The 20,875-nt window shown below is 33.5% G+C and overlaps 1 protein-coding gene and 1 long non-coding RNA gene across 33 annotated transcripts in view; one reads left to right on the top strand and one right to left on the bottom strand.

Annotated features, from left to right (window-relative positions):
- Positions 1–20,875, top strand: part of GALNT13 (polypeptide N-acetylgalactosaminyltransferase 13) — a 690,911-nt gene that overhangs the window by 79,547 nt on the left and 590,489 nt on the right. The window lies entirely within an intron of this gene.
- LOC144576656 (uncharacterized) overlaps positions 1–20,875 on the bottom strand; it is a 107,682-nt gene that overhangs the window by 782 nt on the left and 86,025 nt on the right. The window lies entirely within an intron of this gene.

Genomic DNA, 20,875 nt, shown 5'->3' with positions numbered 1-20,875 from the left:
GGAAGTAAAGGGCACCAAAAGCATTTCAAATTCATAAGTGGTATGGAATACTAAGTGCTGCCACTTTGGCAGAGTTAGAGTAGGTATTTGAGAGTATAGGTATTTAAAAAGGCCAATGATGCCACAGTGCACCTGCAAACACTTTTTGGAAATTTGAGGGCATTTGGTAGGTTTGTATGGGCATTATGACATAGTGAATCCTTGTCCTGGCTCCCCAGCTTATGGCCTATTTTCTCAGGCAAGTAGATTAATCTCTCTGGGCTTCAGTTGCAATGTATAATATGAAATGAATATGAATTATGATTTTTAAAATTATACCAGTCCAAAGTGAATGATTATATGCTTCTAGCTTTAAGAAAATAAGCCTATAGAAAACCAACTACTTTATTATCTAGCTTTCAGTTAGTCTATAGATAATATTTGGTTTGAGATGAGAAGTGGTTCTACAGAGATGACATAATGGGAAGGGATCTGCTTAGAAACTCCAGAGGTTTCTTATCACAGAGGGCAAAAGGGACATAATGTTATGATATGTGTTAGTTGGGGCTCTCTAGAGGGACAGAACTGATAGGAGAGATGTATAAATAAAGGGGAGTTTATTAAGGAGTATTGATTGACAATCAAAAGGTGAGGTCCCACAATAGATCATTTGCAAGCTGAGGGGCAAGAAAACTAGTCCAAGTCCCCAAACCTCAAAAGTAGGAAAGCTGACACTGCAGCCTTCAATCTGTGGTTGAAGTTCCAACAGCTCCTGGCAAACCACTGTTGTAAGTCTAAGAGTCCAAAAGCTGAAGAACTTGGTGTTCAATGTTCAAGGGCAGGAAACATCCAGTACAGAAGAAAGATGAGGGCCAGAAGACTTAACTGGTCTAGTCCTTCCACTTTCCTTTGCCTGCTTTATCCTAGCCTGATGGCAGCTGAGTAGATGGGTGCCCACCCAAATTGAGGGTGGGTCTGCCTTTCCCAGTCCCCTGACTCGAATGTTAATCTCCTTTGGCAACACACCCAGGAACAAAATCTTGCATCCTTTAATTCAATCAAGTTGAACTCGATATTAACTTCACATGATATTCTAGAAGGCAAGGAAACCTACCTTTCTTTGTCTTATTCTGAACCTTAAACATATGACATATGCATGGGAAATGAAATGAAATTTACTTGAAAAGGGGAAAAATAGCAGAGCAAGAATTTCTGATTCTATAGAAAAAGATACATACATTAATCAATAATAAGACAGTAATACTTTTAAGTATCAACTCTTGTAAATTATTTACAAGTGCTGCATTAGTAAATTCTCATTAAAAAATCTGTAAAGTTGGCATTATTATTATTATTTTACATATGAGGACCTAAGGCAAAGAGAGGGTAAAGATGTCTTCCAGAACTTTTACAACCAATGGAACAAGCTTTGGTTGTTATAGCGTAAGTTCACAAAACAATTCTGTCATCGGTAAATACTAGTTTGCATTGGAATTCAAGTACTGTGTTTTCATTTGGATACCAGTGCAGAGATACGCATTCTGAAAACTGTGTTTTGTCTTTATTCTCAGAGATACTCTACACCCTCCAGATCTTCTTAGCCTGTAGGATGTGTAAATCTTAGCCTGGAAAATATTTACCAGTGATCATTCTGCTTGCAGATAGTTAGTAAGACAGTTATTACCTTCTCTGTCATTTTAAGGTTTGCAGAGTTACTCTTACTCACTTTTGTTCCTCATACCTCCCCAATGCTGCTCTAAATTGGAGAATATCAAGAAAATAAGTAGAATTGCTGACCAATGATTTCAGTTCAAAATCTCTACATTTTTCTTGGTGCTGCCAGGGAGGCTAAGGTTTCTTCTCATAAATCCAGGGAGACAGGTGGCCTTGCTGTCTTGCATGTTTGACAATAGGCTATTGTGTCAGCCTTTTCCTTTTTTGCTTTTTAAATTATCTCCTCCTTATAGCCATGCTTTCATTTATTAAACAGGAAATGTTTGCTGATTTTGTCTGATTAATCTTTGATTCTTTGGGGGAGAATTCCTGTGTTTACATATGGAAAAACTAAAGACTGGTGAATTAAAGCAATAAAACTAAAAGCATATTTTAAAAATGTATGGCTTCATCCTTTGCAGGATAGGTAGAAGGGTATGATTGATTACACTGCATTGTCAGTATTGGAATAGCCCTTAATATATTCTTATAACCACAAGTATTCAGATTATAATACTTGTAATCTTAAAAAAGTGGCGTATATCAACACAATGAATTTGGATTAAGGGCATATATGTCCCAGATAATTTTCAATCAGTTCTGTATACAGCTTATAAAAAGTAATAGGTCTTATAAAATTTTCGCCTCTGATATTTGCTTTTCTCTTTCATACTCTTATCCACAATTCACTCTGACCCTTTTGCTATTCTACACAGGCATCATAATGTCAGGAATAACAATAAATTATGATCAATATAATGTATTTAATACATTATAATATTGTAATAATTTGTTAAAATAAATAATGAACAATTATTGGGTTTACTGTGCTAGGTGCTTTAGAAGCATTTTGAGTAATTTCAAAAGCAACATTAAAAGAAGTTCCTATTATTGTACTCATTTATGTATGAGAAACTGGACTATGGAAAGGTTAATTAAATTCCCCAAGGTTACAAACCTCTAGTAAGAGGGAAGAAAGGACTCACAGCTGGTTTGTCAGACTTTTGAGCCCATATGTTGAAACAGTAAACTGCTGTGCCCCTGGCCCAGGCATGCCTAGACTCCTTTTAGCCAAAGTAATCATAACATTTATATACTATATAGGAAATATTTATATAAACAGGAGTATTTCTGAAGGACATAGACATGGCCATTGATTTTGGGTAAAATATGTCTTATTTAATAGGAAAGTGAAAAGTACCTTTGCCAGTCTCACCTACCCTTATTTCAGACCAGCAATTTTCCATTTATTGAGTCTATAAAGCATACTGATTAATTTAGATTACGGCTTTTTTTCAGCAGTGAGTTTTGGGGGCAACCTAACAAGTCTTAGAAAAACTAGTTAAAAATTGAAAGCAATAGTGAAACACCGATTTTTCCCCAAAGGTTAATAAAAATAATTGATACCATTCATTCATTCAGTAGAGATACCAGAGATATGATGCATACATAAATAATGTATTACAAAACAGAAAGTCATGTCTACTGTAAGAGAGGTGCCAAATAGACTTCTGTAAGAGTTAAGAGGCCTTGAAATATGAGAGTTTTATGGACATGTAAAAATTGGGAGAGAAGGGATACCAGAAGGAAGTGAACTACTAGGAGAAGCATGTTGCCTTTCCTAAATAAGGATATAGGAAATCAGTGAATTAGTTGATAGGAGCAGAATCAGACATAATCATTTCTAGATTGTAGTTTGAACATTTGGAGAAAGACAGATTTTAAAGGAGTGCTAGGGTAAGGAATTTTAACCTTGTTCTCTAGGAAAAGGGATCATTGATGGTTTCTCTAAAAAGGTGTGAATTTGATGCTGGCAGGCAAGCCCCAAAGTGGATCTTAGCCTGTAAAGGTTCTTGGTTTTACTCAGGAAAGAATTCAAGGGCAAGCCAGAGGTGGAAGAAAACAGTTTTACTGAACAGGCAGTGATATAGCTCTGGTGGGATTACAGCTCTGTAACTGCCAAGAGTACTTGCCCACTTTTACTCTGATCTGCCTAAAAGCATCCAGCTGGCTACAATTCCCCTAACTTGAAGTCTTCTGGCTCTGGGGGCCCTACCAAGGGACATGATGGACTCAGAGCAGGCAGCATACCTACTCTAGCATTGGTACAGGATAAAATAAAAGCTTGCCATCAACACTGCCTTCAGCACACCCTAACAAAAAAGGTGGAACACAAAAACAAAAAAACAAAACCAAAATCTATAAGCCAAAGGGAATGGAGTTGGGCAGGCACCTGCAAGCCTCAAAACCCTAAAAAAAACCAAAAGCCAAAATGAGGTTACACATCAAGGAACACTGAGAGCATACAATTAAGCTATGTTGGGAGATACCACTGCTCCCACAGACTTCTAAGATAAAATACTTTAGCATTAGGCCACAACAGCAGTCATAATCAGAGTGGAAAAATTCCAAGGAGCTAACAAAAAAGATAAAGGAGAGAGCTACATGAGTCTGAGAAGATTTCAAAGGAAATAGATCACAGGATTGAAAATAAAAATTTCTGGTAATTTAGCAAATTAATACCTTTAGAAAATTTGGTTCAGACACAGAAACCATTTTCTAAAAAGTCTGTTATAGACAATTTCCTTTTAATACGTCCATACATTCATCTTTACAAACTGTATCAAGACTTATGCAGATCATCTATTACATGCATGAATGTTCTGACTTGTTCCATACTGCTTATTTCTTAAATAACCAGTCATTTTATTTAGGACAAGAATTTACTATACGAGATCCCTTCTTTTATGAAATTCTTTATTTCCTTCCTTGCAAAATAATAACAAATCTTCTATTCATGATGTTCTCTACATCTCTTTTTTCTAACTCACTGGTTCCCTCATATTTTGGACCTCCCTTTTAATAACTTCTAACTTAGATAAAATTATTTTTCCCAATAAAGAATACATTTTTTGGCACATTTTATATAAAACTAGGAAGTAAGAAATCCTCAACTGCCCACCAGACAGTGGCATTCTAAGATAAGTATCATTCTATCATTTTAAGACTTTAAACCACATAATAAGCTCACTATTTAAGCATCTATTCCATTCTTTCACTTTTAACAGTTTTATGTAGACTATCTCCAAGAACGAAGATACTCTGCAAATCTAGTCACCATTTAAAGCCATGTTAACCATTTTAAAGCCTATGATCATCAATGATTTACCAAGGTAAAAATCTTAATGTCATATTTCAGAAGACATAACATTACCTTCAAACTAGTAAGCTTTGACTAATGTTATTTAATTTATGAACACTTTTATTTATAAACCAATTTGATAGCATGTTAGACAAAACACATGTCACAGTATCTATATATATACCTAAACAAACACATTAAATAAATTTACCTATAGAAGGAAACTAGATTAAATTGTTTACAAAATTGGGACCAGCTACTTGGCCAAATTTTGTTTGCCCTAGTAGATATGAAAACAGGAAGAGGCAGAGAAGGGGATCAAATAGTATCAAATAATGAAGGGAGGGAGTGAACAGCATTGCTCACTCTCCAAAGGGAGACCCTGGCAACCCTGAGCCACCAAAGAGCTCACCCAACAGTGGAATCACTGAAGAAAAATGTTCAGGCAGCTGCTTGTCTGGCACTGTGGGAAGGCATCTGCTGGGTCAATGGTTCAAGACTCCCAATAAAGTTACTTGAACAAGGAAGTTTGTTGGGGCTAGTGGAAGAAATTTAGCTCTAGATTTGATGGAGAGCTTATAGTGGGTGCCCAGTTGCTGACTGAATAAAGAATGCATGATAAGCTTGGTACTCTGTTTTCATTATAAAAGAGTAAGTAGCCAGTTTATGTATATAATTAAGAAACTTGATATAACATGCATGAATGTGACTTGTTCTATATTGATTATTTCTTAAATAATCTGTCATTTTACTCTAGGTCAAGAATTTACTATGCGAGATTCCTTCTTTTATAAAATTCCTATTTCTTTATATCCTTCCTTGCGAAATAATGAATCTCCTGTCATGATATTCTCTATGTCTCTCTTTTTTACTCACTGGTTCCCTCATATTTTGAACCTCCCTTTTAATAACTTCCAAATTAGACACTCACATGCTATAGGCTTAAAAATTGTTTAGTTTACATACAACCCCAATGTAGAATATTTTCTTGGCCCATATAATTTTATTTATAGCCTAAATTAGGCAAATTTGTAGCCTGGAGATGATATTTATTCCTTCAGAACCTGCCTTGTGTTACATTGTGTATACTTTCACTGACTCCATGATATGTGATACATATTAATTTTCATAAGACTACTGCATATTGACATTGTAGTATTCAATAAAATAAGAGAGTAAAGCAAGTTCTAGATGGAATAGACATATCATGAGGAGTATGGGGAGTGAATCAGTACACAGAAGACTCAGCAGGAGCACTCATGAAAATAAGATTGAGGAACTTTGAAAAAGATGGAGATGGGTGGTATATTTGACTTATGTGTAAAAAGCAGCTAATAAATGGAAACAATAGCAAATGAAAATAATAAAGTAATATTGGAAAGTTTTAAGAGTGAAAACTTCAATCAAAGAGGAAAACTACTGAAATGCAATTGTAGAACAGAACTTATGGTTTGGCCAATAAGTAAAACTCCATATAAGTATAGTTTTGAGAATAATTAAGAAACTTTGTTTTTAAAATCAACTTTATTGAAGTATGTGATAAAAAGCTCCATTTTAATTGTACAATTTGATGAGTTTGGACAAATGGATCCCAGATTTAATCTCACGATCATGACTCCCCCTGCCCAATATCCCTTGTACCTCTAGGCAGTCCATTACTCCACTCAGGGCCTGATAAGCACTGATCTGTTTTTTGTCACTATTAGTTAGCTTTGTCCATTCTAGCAAATATGAAAAATTGAATTGTATTACTCAGCGTAAGTGTTTTGAGATTAATCATGTATTGGGTATATCAGTTGTTCTATTTCATAAAAAATTCTGTTGTATGGTTTCTTTATTTCATGCTGCTATAAGAGAGCATGTGGAATGGGTAATTATTAAAGAACAGAAATTTATTTCTTACACTTTCAAAGGTGTAGAAAGCCAAGATCAAGGTGCCAGCAGGATTGTTCTCTAGTTCCAAGTTGGTGCTTTGTTGCTTTGTTCTCCAAAGAAGATCATTGTTGTCTTGATGTGCCTATCAATCCTTTTAGTAGTGGCATTAATTCTATTAATTAGGACAGAGGTCTCACTTTTAAACATCTGAAAATCTCCATTTCCCTATTCCTCCATGCTGGGGGTCAAGTTTCCAACATATGAATTTTGGGGAAACGTTCAGAGCATAGCCTGTGGATAGAGTAAAATATCACTATTCTTTCACTAGCTGGTGGACATTTAGGTTGTTTCCCTCTTTTCATTATTATGAATAAAGCTGCTACATTCATACACAAGTCTTTGTGTGGACATATGTTTTCACAACTCTTGGGAAAATACCAAAGGATGGAAGTGCTGAGTCATATGCCAAGTGTATGTTTAATTTTGTGAGATACTGCCAGTCTGTTTTCCCAAGTTGTTAGACTATTTTCTATTCCCATCAGCAATGTAGGAAATATCTAGTTACTTCACATCCTTGCCAACACATCATAGGCAGAATTTTAAGTTTTAGCCATTTTGCTGAGTTAATTGTGGTATCTCATTGTGATTTTAATTGGGATTTCTTGGTAACTATTGATATTGAGCATCATTTCCTCTCTTTGTGTGTTGGTGTCTGTGTTTGTGGCCAGACTTCGTTTATGAACTATATTCAATTTGTTCATTTTTGAATTGGATTGCCTGTGGCTTGCCTTTTTTATTTTTCTAAATGGGGTCTTTGAAAGAGCAGAAATTTTTAACTTTGATGAAATCTAACATTTTTTTTTCTTTTATGCTTCTTTTATTGTTCTAGCTAAGAAATCTTTGCCTATGTCAAGGCCATGAAAATTCTTTCTGGAAGATTTATGGTTTTAGATTATAAGATTTGAGTTAATTTTAGGGCATAGAGGGTGAGTAGAGTCAAAGTTCCTTTTTTTTTTTTTCCAAAAGAAACCTTCCGTTAATTCAAAAATAAGTGTCCCTTGAAGATAAAAAAGGCATGAGTTTTAGAAATAAGAACAGGATTTTCAGCCAGGTCCCAGTGTTTCACGCCTGTTATCCTAGCACTTTGGGAGGCCAAGGAAAGTGGATTGCTTGAGCTCAGAAGTTTGAGACCAGTCTGGCAAACATGGCAGAACTCCATCTCTACAAAAAATAAAAATATTAGCCAGTCATGATGGCATATGCCTGTAATCCCAAATACTTGGGAGGCTGAGGCACAAGAATCACTTGAACCTGGGAAGTGGAGGTTGTAGTGAGCCGAGATCATGTCACTGCACTCCTGCCTAGGCAACAGAGCAAGACTGTCTCAAAACAAAACAAATAAACAAAAAGAACAGCATTTTAATATATTTCTTAGTATTCTTTTATACATTTTCCTATTCCTAATATGAAAAATTTAGTTATGAATACTGGTTTATTTTTTAAAATTTGTTACATATATGTAATGTTATAAAATTCATTAGATAACTTAAAAAATATGTAATTGTTACAGACCAAGTCTTCTTTAGCCATTTCATTTAAAGATAATGAAAAATCTATTTTGTTGAATTTCTTTCAAAAATAGTACTATTTATTTTTCTTGATAATAAATATTGATTGTAGAAAAAAATTAAAATATATACAAATAAAAAAATTTAAATTTGAATTCCACCCAGATAGACCTCACAGTAAAAAGAAATTTAATTTTTAAATTAACATGGGCATTTTGTCTTTCATAAGATATTCTTTAAAAATCTGCTTTTAATGGCCAGATAATATTTTATCATATGTCTATATGGTAGTATTTGTAACTATCATGAATTTCATGTAAATTGCATCCAACATTTTACCACTAAATAATGTTGTAAATATATTTATGAAGTTATCTTTGAAAATGTGACTGATTTTTTATCTAATAGAAAGTGTGTTTCAATATTTTTATGGATACATAACAGTTTTACATATTTATGAGATACACATGATATTTTGATACAAGTGTACAATGTGTAATGATGAAATGAGGGTAATGGAGATATATATAACCTCAAGCATTTATCATTTATTTGTGTTAGGACCATCCCAATTCCTCTCTTCTAGTTATTTTGAAATATACAATAAATTATTGCTGACTATAGTTGTCCTATTGTGCTACCACACACTATTTCTTCATTCAAAACTGTATTTTTTATTTTTATTTTTATTTTTTTGAGATGGAGCCTTGCTCTGTTGCCCAGGCTGGAGTGCAGTTGTGTGATCTTGGTTCACTGCAACCTCTGATTCCTGGGTTCAAGCAATTCTCCTGCCTCAGCCTCTGGAGTAGCTGGGACTACAGGCATAACCACCATGCCCGGCTAATTCAAAACTGTATTTTTGTACCCGTTAACCAATTATTCTTTTCTACTCCCAGCACATTACCCTTCACAGCTTCTGATAACCATCATTCTACTTTCAATCTTCATGGGATAAATTTTTTTTTGGTTCCAAAATGTGAGTGAGAAAATTTAATACTTGTCTTTCTCTACCTGGCTTGTTTTATTTAACAGAGTCTTCTCCTGTTCTATAGATGTAATCACAAATGACATAATTTCATTCTCTTTTATGGCTGAGGAATATCCATTTTGTATAAGTACTATATTTTCTTTAGCCTTCCAGTCATGGATACCTGGGTTGATTATATAACTAGGTTATTATTAATAGTGTTGTAATAAATAAGGGAATGCAGATATCTCTTTGATATACTGATTTATTTTCCCTTGGACATGTACTCAGCATTGGTATTATTGGATCAGATGATAGTTATTTTTATATTTTTGATGAACCTTCATGTTGTTCTCCATAGTGGTTATATTTACATTTGTACCGATAGTGTACAAAGGTTCCCCTTTCTCCACATCTATTATTTCCTGTCATTTGGTAAAAGTCATTTTATCTGTGGTGAGATGATATCTCATTGTAGTTTTTATTGGCATTTCTCTGATGATTAATGATGTTATGCTTTTTTTTAATATACCTGTTTGCCATTTGTATGTCCCCTTTTGATAAATGTCTACTCAGATTATTTGCCGTTTTTTTAGTTGAATTATTTGTAGTTTTGGTCCTTAAATATTCTGATTTTAATCCTTTGTCAGATGGATAATTTGCACATATTTTCTTCCATTCTGTGGGTTGTCTCTTCACTTTATTGTTTCCTTTGCTGAGCAGGAGCTTTTCAGCTTTGTCTATTTTGTTTGGTAACCTGTACTTTTGAGATCTAATGAAAGAAATCTTTGCTCAGGCCAGTGTCCTGGAGTGTTTCTCCAGAGTTTCAATAGTTTCTGGTTTCTGGTCTTACATTTGAGTCTTCAATTTATGTTTGATTTTTGTATATGATGTGAGATAGGAGTCTAGTTTCATTCTTCTGCATGTGAATATCTAGTTTTCCCAGAACCATTCATCGAAGATACTGTCCTTTCCCCCTTGTATTTCTTGTTGCCTATTTCAAAATGAGTTTACTATAAATATGTGGATTTATTTCTGGGTTCTGTATTTTTTTCCAGACCAGCCCATCACCAGAGCTGGACGAGGGACTGCAGTCACTGTGGCCTGTTGCCACAAAACTATTTGGAGCCCCAGGCCATTTTAGTCAGCCACAGGTAGAGCAGACTGGAATTAAGTTTCCTGCTACTGGGACAGAAGATATCTCTCAGACCCAGTGGTGGTCTAAGTGCTCCCTTTGCAAGCACCAGCAGAAGTTTTCCCTGTGTTGTGCTTTACTGTGACAGGGTGTCCCTGACCTTCAGTGCAAACACCCACACTTTCTTTGCTGTCCCTTCTCTAAGCAACAAGATTCTTTCCCCAGACTGTGCTTCCTGGAGTTGAAGGAGGGGTGTTGTAGGCAATGCATGACTGTCCTTCCTACCCTGTCAATACTTCTTTCTTTGTTATGCTGAACTGAGGTATTGTGGTCCTTAACCTGCTTAGTGGTTTTTATGAATGTCCTTCCTTGCATAGACAGTTTTTTTTTTGAGACGGAGTTTTGCTCTTGTTACCCAGGCTGGAGTGCAATGGCGCGATCTCAGCTCACCGCAACCTCCGCCTCCTGGGTTCAGGCAATTCTCCTGCCTCAGCCTCCTGAGTAGCTGGGATTACAGGCACGTGCCCGTTCCCAGCTAATTTTTTGTATTTTTAGTAGAGATGGGATTTCACGATGTTGACCAGGATGGTCTCTATATCTTGACCTTCTTATCCACCTGCCTCGGCCTCCCAAAGTGCTGGGATTACAGGCGTGAGCCACCCCCACTGGCACATAGATAGTTTTTGAGTTTGATGATCCTGTAGGCAGTAATCACTAGAGGATTTTTTTGGTCATTTTGTTATACCTTCCTCTGAAAAGTGGTTTCTGATGATATTCTTATATTGGATTATTGGTATTAGATTAAATTTTTAAAGACATTAGTATTCTCTTATTCTTTTGATAGAAACTTTCACTGCTTTAAAGAGGCTTGTTTTTAATAGTTTAAAATAATAATTTAATAGTTTAAAAACAAGGCTATTGATCTTCTTAACATATCATCAGTATAGGTGTATACATATCTCACCACAGTATTTACAATTTAATTTAAACCATTTGTGCGTTAAATTACTTTTAGTCAGAATTTTTTTGAGATTTTCTGTTTTTAATTTTTTTTACATTGAATGATGTAATCCATATATATTTTGATTTAGAGTAATAATGAGGATGTATTTTAATTTTTTGATAATGATTCACTTGTAAGATATATTGAATTGCCTTGCTCTCATTACTTTTTTTATAATGTGAAAGTTAACATGTAGAAAATGATTAGGTACATTAGAGTCTATATACTTCAAAATCAAATCCAGATATAATCTCATTTCCTTCATTTTCTGAAGATTGAAGAGGTAAACTAAAACAATGCATTAGGCATCACGAAGTCCTCTAGAGAAAAATATTAATATACAAACCTCATAATTTACCTAAGTTAATAGTTTAAAAAAGTCTAATTCCTTTAATTATAAAAACTTCAAGTATTTTCTAATTAAAATTTACCTAAGTTTTTTAGAAGACTTATTTTCCTTTCAGGTTATAATAGCACATGACCTCTATTTAAACATTTTTTCAATATAGAAAATAAGAATATAAAAGAACTTATAAATCAAATACACATAGATTGTAGAAATTATAATCTTGGTTTATTTTTTATATTTATAATAGAGATCTTTATTTTTACATCCTGCTTTTATTGTCTGAATTTATATTTTGGCATTTTCTTACAGTATTAAATTTTTAACCCACAGTTTTACTGACTGTACATTATTCCAACTAATATATTACAATTTACTTTAACATTTTCCTTTGGATTTTCAAAGGGATAATAAAAAATTTAAAATATTTCTTTACTAGTTCCTTATTTATAACTTTTATTATGATTACCTTATTTATAACTATCATTATTTCCTGTAATATGGTTCTGTGTGTTTTCGTTTCCTTCTCTAATCTGTGTGTTAAATTTATTTTATTATTATTGTACCTATTTTGGGCATGCCTAATCTTATTTATTATTTTTGTTGTTTATTATTCAAGATGTGAGCTCGACCTGAAATGATAGATTGCTGAAGGTGAGACACTGTTCTTAAGGAAATTGGCACTCTTGTTGAATTTGGAGATTTATGTGTATTGTTATAAACATCTTCACCATTATTAGGAGTTACCATTTATTAGGTGTTTATTATGTACCATGCCATGAATTCAAAGCCCTTAGTTTTCAAACATCGCTCTGGAGAAGTTAGGAGAGAATCATCTTGACAAAATTTTCTGTATTCATAGTCTCTGAATTCACTCCATTGTTTTCTTTCTTTAAGATACTCCAATCAGCTTCTTTTCAAGTCACCATGACTTCACCAGAATTGCTTTTATTAAGACCACTTATTGTCTCCATATTGTGAACTCCAGTGGCCAATTCTCAATCTTTATTTTACATGACTGTCAATAACATCTGAAACAGTTCATCATCCCTACCTCCTTGTATTACTTTTGTTACTTGTCTTAGAGGCTGTCACACCCTCCTGGTTGTCTACCTCACTGATAACTTCTTCCCAATATCCTTTGCAGGTTCCCTGTCTTCACTTCACCTCCTAAAGTTGAGGTAGCCCAGGAAGCAGAATTCGATTTATCTTTTCTTTTTCTATATTTATTTCTTTATTTTCTATATTTATTTCTTTATTTCTTTAGTGATCTCTCTGAATATAATATTATTCATTTATATGCCTTATCATAGTTTTACCACTTCAAAATTTACATAGCCATCTTATACTTCTTTCCTAATTTTTAGACATTTGTTACCAAGGCTTACTTGATATATCTTTTTGGATTCTAAGAAACATCTCAAATTTACCATATCCAAAGCTGAATTTCTGATCTTCCATCAGAAGTTTCTCTATTTTTCATCTTCTCTATGTCAATTTTTAGCAGTTCCACCACTCCAGTTGCTTAAACCCCAAATTTTAGATATTCTCAACTTCTCCTTTTCTCTCCCATTTCACATTAGTACATCCTTTTTATTCTTTCTTTAAACTATATTTAGAATTCAGACTTAAGTCAGATCATGCCATTCCTCTGCTCCAGCCTCCTTGTGAGTTCCCCAGTACTCAGAGAAGAAACGGAAGTTCTTAGGATTGTTTACCCAAGTTCTGTGCCTTAAGCACTGGAGTCAGGATGACTTTAGGTCTTGTTATTCTCCCCTTATTTATTCTGTACCGGTCATATTGGCTTTCTTGCTATCCTTGGAATATGGCAGGTAACTTTCTACCTCAGGATGTTTGTCTTGCTAACTCTACTGTATGTAATATTCTTTCTACAGTTTATTTCATGTCTTAATTTTCCACCTCACCTTTTTCAGGCATTATATCAAATGTTACTGACTCAGTGTGGCCCGCATGGCCACACTATTTGAAATTGTAAATTGTTCCCCATTCCTACACTCCCTATCTTTCTTCTCTGCCTTGCTTTTTTATTTAACCACTATATTTTTTTGCTGCATTTCCATAGTATGTTTTACTTATTTACATTCTTTATTTTCTATTTTCTCTCTCTGCTCAACAAAAATCCTGTAAGTCTATTTTACTGCTGTATCTCTGGTATCTGGAAGTGCCTGATGAATAAGGGAAAGAATACTGAATGAATATTTGCTTAATGCTGTATGATAGCAGAAACTGCAGAGCAAGAATTCAACTTTTGTTCCAAGATTAATTTACCACTAGAGAGAATCATTTCAAGACTTTAACTAGAAATCTATATACAACATAAACAGTATATAAACTTGAAAAATCTATAAAGAAAGCATGAAGACAGTTACAGATTTCTTTGTTCCTTCTCCACTCCCACTGCTTCACTTGACTAGCCTTAAAAAAAAAGAAAGCATAAAGTTTTTAAATATAGGTTTTCCAACAACTTGAAAGCGTCACAGAATTTGCTTTTATGATAAAATTTTATAGTATTGAGAAAACTGCTTGCATTCTTGTAACTTGTAAATCTTTTCCTATTATATACAAATGAATAAAATATTTCTTAACCATTTTAATGGGTGAATAGTGTCTCAGAAAAAAAAATCATGTCAACCTGGATCCTCAGAATGTAACCTTATTTGGAAATAAGGTCTTTACAGGTGTAATTTGTCAAGGATTGAAATGAGATCAGACACGATTAGAGTAGGACCTAAATTCAATAACCAGTGTCCTCTTAAGAGGAGAGAATGCAAAGAAATACACAGAAGGGAGAAATTCATGTGAAAATTAAGGCAGAGAGTATAGTTATGCTGTTACATACCACAGAATGCTTGAGGTTATCGGAGAAGATGAATGAGACAAGGAAGGAATTTCTCCTACTGCCTTTGGAGGGAGCACTGCCCTGCTGACATCCTGATTTTGTACTTCTAGCCTCCAGAACTGCGTGAGAGAATACATTTCTGTTGTTTTAGCCACCAAGTTTGTGGTAATTTGTTATGGGAGCCCTAGGAAACTAATATAGCAACTAATAACAGTTTTCAAATGTTCCACAGTCATCAAAATACAGGAAGAGTGAAACATGGCTTGTCCCAAATCACGAAGTGATTGAGTCAGGATATTGATGTGCTATTAAGAAGTCTTTATTCCTGGTTCAAGATGCTACCACAAATATCCTTCTCCATCTTTTTAAGATAAATGATGTATAGTTCTATAAAAATATAATGCATTTTTATGGAAGTCTCCTTATTAGAAAAACAGTAAATATATATTGAGAATATATAACATTTATCAACTTATATAAGTAGGCTGCTGGTTGATATATTTTGTAATTTGCAGTCATTACTTCTCATGACAAATACGCTACAAATAAATTGGTGATAATGTCATAATATGCACATATTAGGTACTTACTCTACCTAATATAAAATAGTGTATTAATGTTTATATAAGGACATTTGTTGCTTTAGCTTAAGATGCAGATACTTCCTGTACTTAATCTAGCGTTATATACTTACATTATGATATAATATGTCAAGGTATTCCTTCCTTTAATGAAGTAGAACTTGCTAATTTAGATCATTCAGGATAACCTATGAAGTAGCCTTGTTGACAGAATTTGTATTATGTAACGCTTTAGAGTTAGTACTCATATGACAAAGAATAAATGAAAAGAATAATATAAAGGTAGTTATTGAGTTTTAGAGCTGATCACAATCTTAGAATTCATCTAAGCTCTTTTCATACTTCTGAAAATTCTCAGTGACAAAGAATACATTTTCAAATAGAATCTCATGTAAATGCAGTTTATTAATTGATAAAATATTGAACTCTTCTATGTAAAGAGGGCTTAGTGGTTCATAGCCCCTTTTTTTTTTCCTAACAAGGAAATGGAGATCTGAGGAAAGTACATCAATTATCAAAGTTAGACTAGTAGTAGAGGCCAAGCTAAAACTACTGAGAGCTTTGAGCATTCTGACCTAGAATTCTATTTAAAAATTAAGAGTGATTATGAAAAGACCTCTATAATTTACAACCCTGCTTTTGGACTCATTACTTTTATCTTTTTCTGAAATGTATCAATATCATCCTATCTGCTGTACCAAATATCATTAAGAGTTACTGATGTTTACCAAGAATTATCCCAAATCCATTAATATACTATTTTTGATTTTTTTTGGTGGAGTATATATTATAGCTCAATTACTGGCAACTGAAGATTTCTGCAATCCCATTTATAGTAAGCCATTTTTCTTCTCACTCACATAGTGCCTTATCTAACGTCTCCCATTATAATCTTATTATTTTCAGCTAATTATGTGCTTTTTTTTTGCCTTACTAAAGGCAGTTTGAGTTCAAACCTATGATTGATCTGTGATTTAAGGAAAGCGTCTAACAAAGTATCTTTCATATGGCAGGTACAGAACCAACATGAATGAATAAACTTTATTCTAGTTTGGACATCCTTCCTTCCTTTTAGTTTTTAGACATTCTTTGAAGATATTTAAATAAGTTTTTGATGTTATTCACATGCCTATCTAGTGGTACTAGATGAACCTGACCATATACAGATGATCTTGTCTTACCACTTGACATACAGTGTCTGGTAGAGTCTGTTGAGGATGGCTATGAACATTGCATGCCCTCAATAAATATTTCCTGAATGATCATTTGTAATAGGTCCACATCTCAAGCTGAAGAAAAATTTGATGTTACCAATGATTTATAGACTTTTACTTTGAACTAGTTCCTGAAATTATCTTGACATTGTGCTTTTTTCATTGAACCTTCTTGCTGCCTTGATGTTCTTCCCCTACCAATCTTTTCTCCACACTGATGACAGATAAATCTTCCGGAAACACTGTTTTGTGGTTGTTATTTGCTGGCTCCGTGTCCTTCAGTAATTTCCAACTAACAACAACTCTTAAGTCATAACTCCTTACCTTGGCACCAGAAACTGTCTCTCGTCTGGTTAGACATAGTCTAGCTTCAAATACTTGCCTAAATATTTACTGTCTAGTGGTTAATGAATATACTTTTGTATGAGACAGATTTGTATTTTAATCAGTCTGTCATTCCCTGAAGGTGTGACCTTTTTAAATTCATTTGCTATTTTGAGCCTCAAATTTTTCACCTTGAAAATAGGAATACTGATCACATGGATTTTTATCCTTCCTTTAATAAATATCAATTGAGTCCTTATTATGTGCTAGTCATTTCTCTAAGTATTGAGAATGAGTCAGTCAAGAAAGGAGACAAAATTATTGTGGAGCTTCCATACTAGTGGAGGACATAAACAATAAATATAACAAATAAATAACCAATGGAATATGTTACAAAGTAAAAAAAAAAAATGTTGGTTTGGATGCGGTATTAGAAATGGAGGAAGAGTTCTGGAGAAGAGGAAGAATGGAAATCAGTGATAGCACAGATGAGATATTCTTCCTCCCTTGCATTCTAGAAGTTGTGGTTACCAGAATAATTAAGATTTTTAGAGGTAAAGACTGATTCAAGCTTCCTATTATTTGTTCTATCAGTTGGTCCTAGGAAATTGGAGTGGTGTGTAAGGAAAAGAAAGTTGGTTTTGACAGTCTGGTCTTCCTATGTCTTTGTAATATAAAATAGTCTAGAGGAAGGAAATCTGATTTTTTTATTCTTAAGTGATAAGTGGGAAACTTTTGGAATCTTGATTAGTATATAATATGGGCATAACCATTAAAAAAAAAAACAAATTATTTTACACCCATTCCTTGATTTGCATATGACTGTCTGTTGTTTTCTATATGTTTGTCTGTGTATAAATATGCAAATTAGGTCGAAAAAAATTAAGAAAAATTAAGAATTAAGAAAAAAATTAAGAATTTCAGCAAAGCTTTTATTCTTAATTCAAGGAAATGTATTTTGACATTACTGTGTTTCACCCTCATTTTTAACCCTGATCTCTTGGCCTTCTTATCATGCCTTCAAGTGTGTGACCATTCATTCCTAACAATGGGTGTATATTACATTTACGTGGAAGATTTGAAAACATGCTTTTTCTTAGATGCCATTCATCCATGCTCCTTTTTTATTGGTGTTTTGTCAAATTTCTCAGTTGATTCTAATATGCAACCTGACTTGAAGACTACTGACTTAAGTGGTCTGGCACATGCCTCCCTCTCTAACCTTATCACCTACACTTCATCGCTTTCCTTTCTCTGCACTCAGGCCTTCTTTTCCTTTGCCCAAATTGCAAGTTATGCTTATATTGGGTCCTTTGCATTTTCTACTCTATTCAAAATGCTTTTCCCCAGATTGATTCATTTAACACTTCAACAAGTATGTTAATTAATTGCCTGTTTACTTTACCATGGATGAAACTGAAAAAAAAATCCTCTTAATTTGACTGCTTCCCTCTCATCATTAAAGGATTCAATGGAGAGATGTTGGCCAAAAGAAACAAAGTTTCAGTTACACAGGATAAATGGGCATGTAATGTATAGCTTGGTGGCTATAGGTCAGAAAATTGTATTGTGTACTTGAAATTTGCTAAGAGACTACATCGTAAATGTTCTCACAGCACCACACACACAAAAACGGTAAAGTTATGAATATTTTAATTAGTTTAATTGTCATAATGAAATCACAACTTATACATATATTAAAATATCACATTGCACATCCTAAATATAGGAAATTCAATAAAGCTGGGGGAGAAAAGAAAAATAAATACTGCATCCTAACATACTTCACTGATCATTCCAGCTGAAATTGCCACTTCAAAACTATTCTCTGTCTTCCTTATTTCATCACAGCTCTTATCTTGTTATATCTTTTGATTTTGTCTTATGTATTTATATGTTATTTTATTTACCACCTTTAGAACATATGTTCTATAAAAGTGAAAATTTGTATATATCATTATCCATTTTATCTTCAGTGCTTAGATTAGCATTGTCTGGAACATAGTGGGTACTCAGTAATTAATCAATAATTAATCAGTAAACCTGTTTTATAATGTAACTAAATGTGGTCATAGTTCCTAAACTAATAAATCTTATCCACCATGAAGATAATGAAGTTCAAGGTTTAGCACCCATTTTAATCATGAACCATTTTCAATTTTATCTTCATAAATCGGTCCTTTAAAATTCATAAATTTTAAGTCTTATAATAAAATCTGCACGTCTTCTGTTCCTAAACTTAATATTCTTCCAAGCCAATTAGGTATTAGTTTATCGGAATAACATTTTTAAAAATTTCAATTAAACTAGAAAACTAATTCTGTTCTAAAGAACAAGCTATATTGGAATCATGGGTTGAGTGAATAAAACATTTGGAACCAATAATAAATAGTTTAGGTAGTACCTCATTTTAGAAAACAAAAGCCATTCATTTAGCTTTTTCTGTAGAAACAGATTTTTTTTTTTTAGTCAATCTACTATGGTGGGTTACTTCTGATAAGTAAATATATTTAATTCCAGACTACTAAATGATTAATTCCCACAGCATATTTGAGAATTTTAGAAAATTTGCATATTTTTATAACAATTTGCAAAACTTGACATGGAAACATAGGAAAAATCATTGATATGGGTATGCATTTAAAGTAAATTCGAGATTAGTTAGGAAATAATTATTGAAATATTTCCATCTAAAATTTTTTTAAGGCTTGAAATATGCCTCCTCTAATAATAGAGGGCATACTAGTCATAATTAAACTGATAAATCGCTTTATCTCTAAGTGCTTTTTAACCTTGCTCATGTCAATGAGGGAATATTTTTTTCGAGAAAGCAATGAAAGTAAGTTTTGTGCTTGAAATAAAATCTTGGAATAGTAACTTGTCATTCAAAACCCTTTATAATTTGACTTAAATAAACCTTTCTATCCATTGCTTCTCCAATGAAAGGGTGCTACTGACTCATTCAAAGCATAAATGATTCTTTTTTGCCTCTATACTTGCTCATACTATTTTATATGTCTAGCACTACCATGCTAATTGTATTAGTATGTTCTCATGCTGCTAATGAAGACATACCTGAGACTGGGTAATTTATAAAGGAAAGAGGTTTAATTGATTCACAGTTTTCCAAGGCTCGGAGGCCTCAGGAACCTTACACTTATGGTGGAAGGGGAATAAAACATGTCCTTTTTCACAGGAAGTTAGAAAGGAGGAGTGCTTAACAAGGGAAGAAGCCCCTTATAAAACCATCAGATCCCCTGAGATCACTATCTCATGATCATAATAACAGGATGGGGGAAACCAACCTCATGATCCAATTATCTCCACCTAGTCCCTCCCACGACTTGTGGGGATTATGGAAACTATAATTCAAGATGAGATTTTGGTGGGGACACAGCTAAATCATATTGCTATTCAAAGTGTGGTTCTCATACCAGTAGCATAATCATATCTCAGAGCATTTTAGAGAAATGCAAAATCTCAAGTCCCACTGAAACCCACTTAATTAGAATCTGTACCTTTACAATATAACTGAGTTATTTATATGACCATTCAAATTTTAAAAGATCTAAAATTCCCTTTTCATTAACTTTTTACTTTTTGTAATTCTAACTTTTTCTCAAGACTGTACTCATATCCACTACCTATTGAAGCCTTCCTTGAATATTCTAGAGAAAAAGAATCTTTCAATCCTGGGAATTACTGCATTTTAAAAAAATAGTACCTTCAATTATAGCTATTTGTGGATAATCTTGCTCTTTGCGGTTGCTATTCATGCCTCAGCCATAACCTAGAAAAATAGATTTAATAGATTTTCCAAAAATGTTGTTTCATTAATTATAGTCATGCTTCCAAAAACATTACAAATGAGTTACTGAATTTAATGCAAACTAAATTTTTCAGAGATAAGAAGATAGAATATTGTCTATTTACTTCTGAAGCTACTGCTTTTGTGCTAGAATAGTAGGTCCTTAGGGCCAAAAACTGTCTTTCTGCTTCCTGCATGATTAAGATAGTGGCATAGGAACAGAAAATTGAAGAGGTTTTCTACATTTTCTTTTTGACTGAAACCCAATACTGTATACTTGAATCATCATCTCTACTTGCATTTAGCCTGGGTATGAATTCTTACTTTCCTCATTACTTTGTGTGAGGTTCATCAAGTAAC

Source organism: Callithrix jacchus, chromosome 6, assembly GCF_049354715.1.
Source record: "Callithrix jacchus isolate 240 chromosome 6, calJac240_pri, whole genome shotgun sequence".
NCBI classification, from domain to species: Eukaryota; Metazoa; Chordata; class Mammalia; order Primates; family Cebidae; genus Callithrix; species Callithrix jacchus.
Note: the sequence above shows the minus strand (reverse complement) of the source record. Positions and strands in the feature narration are given on the sequence as shown.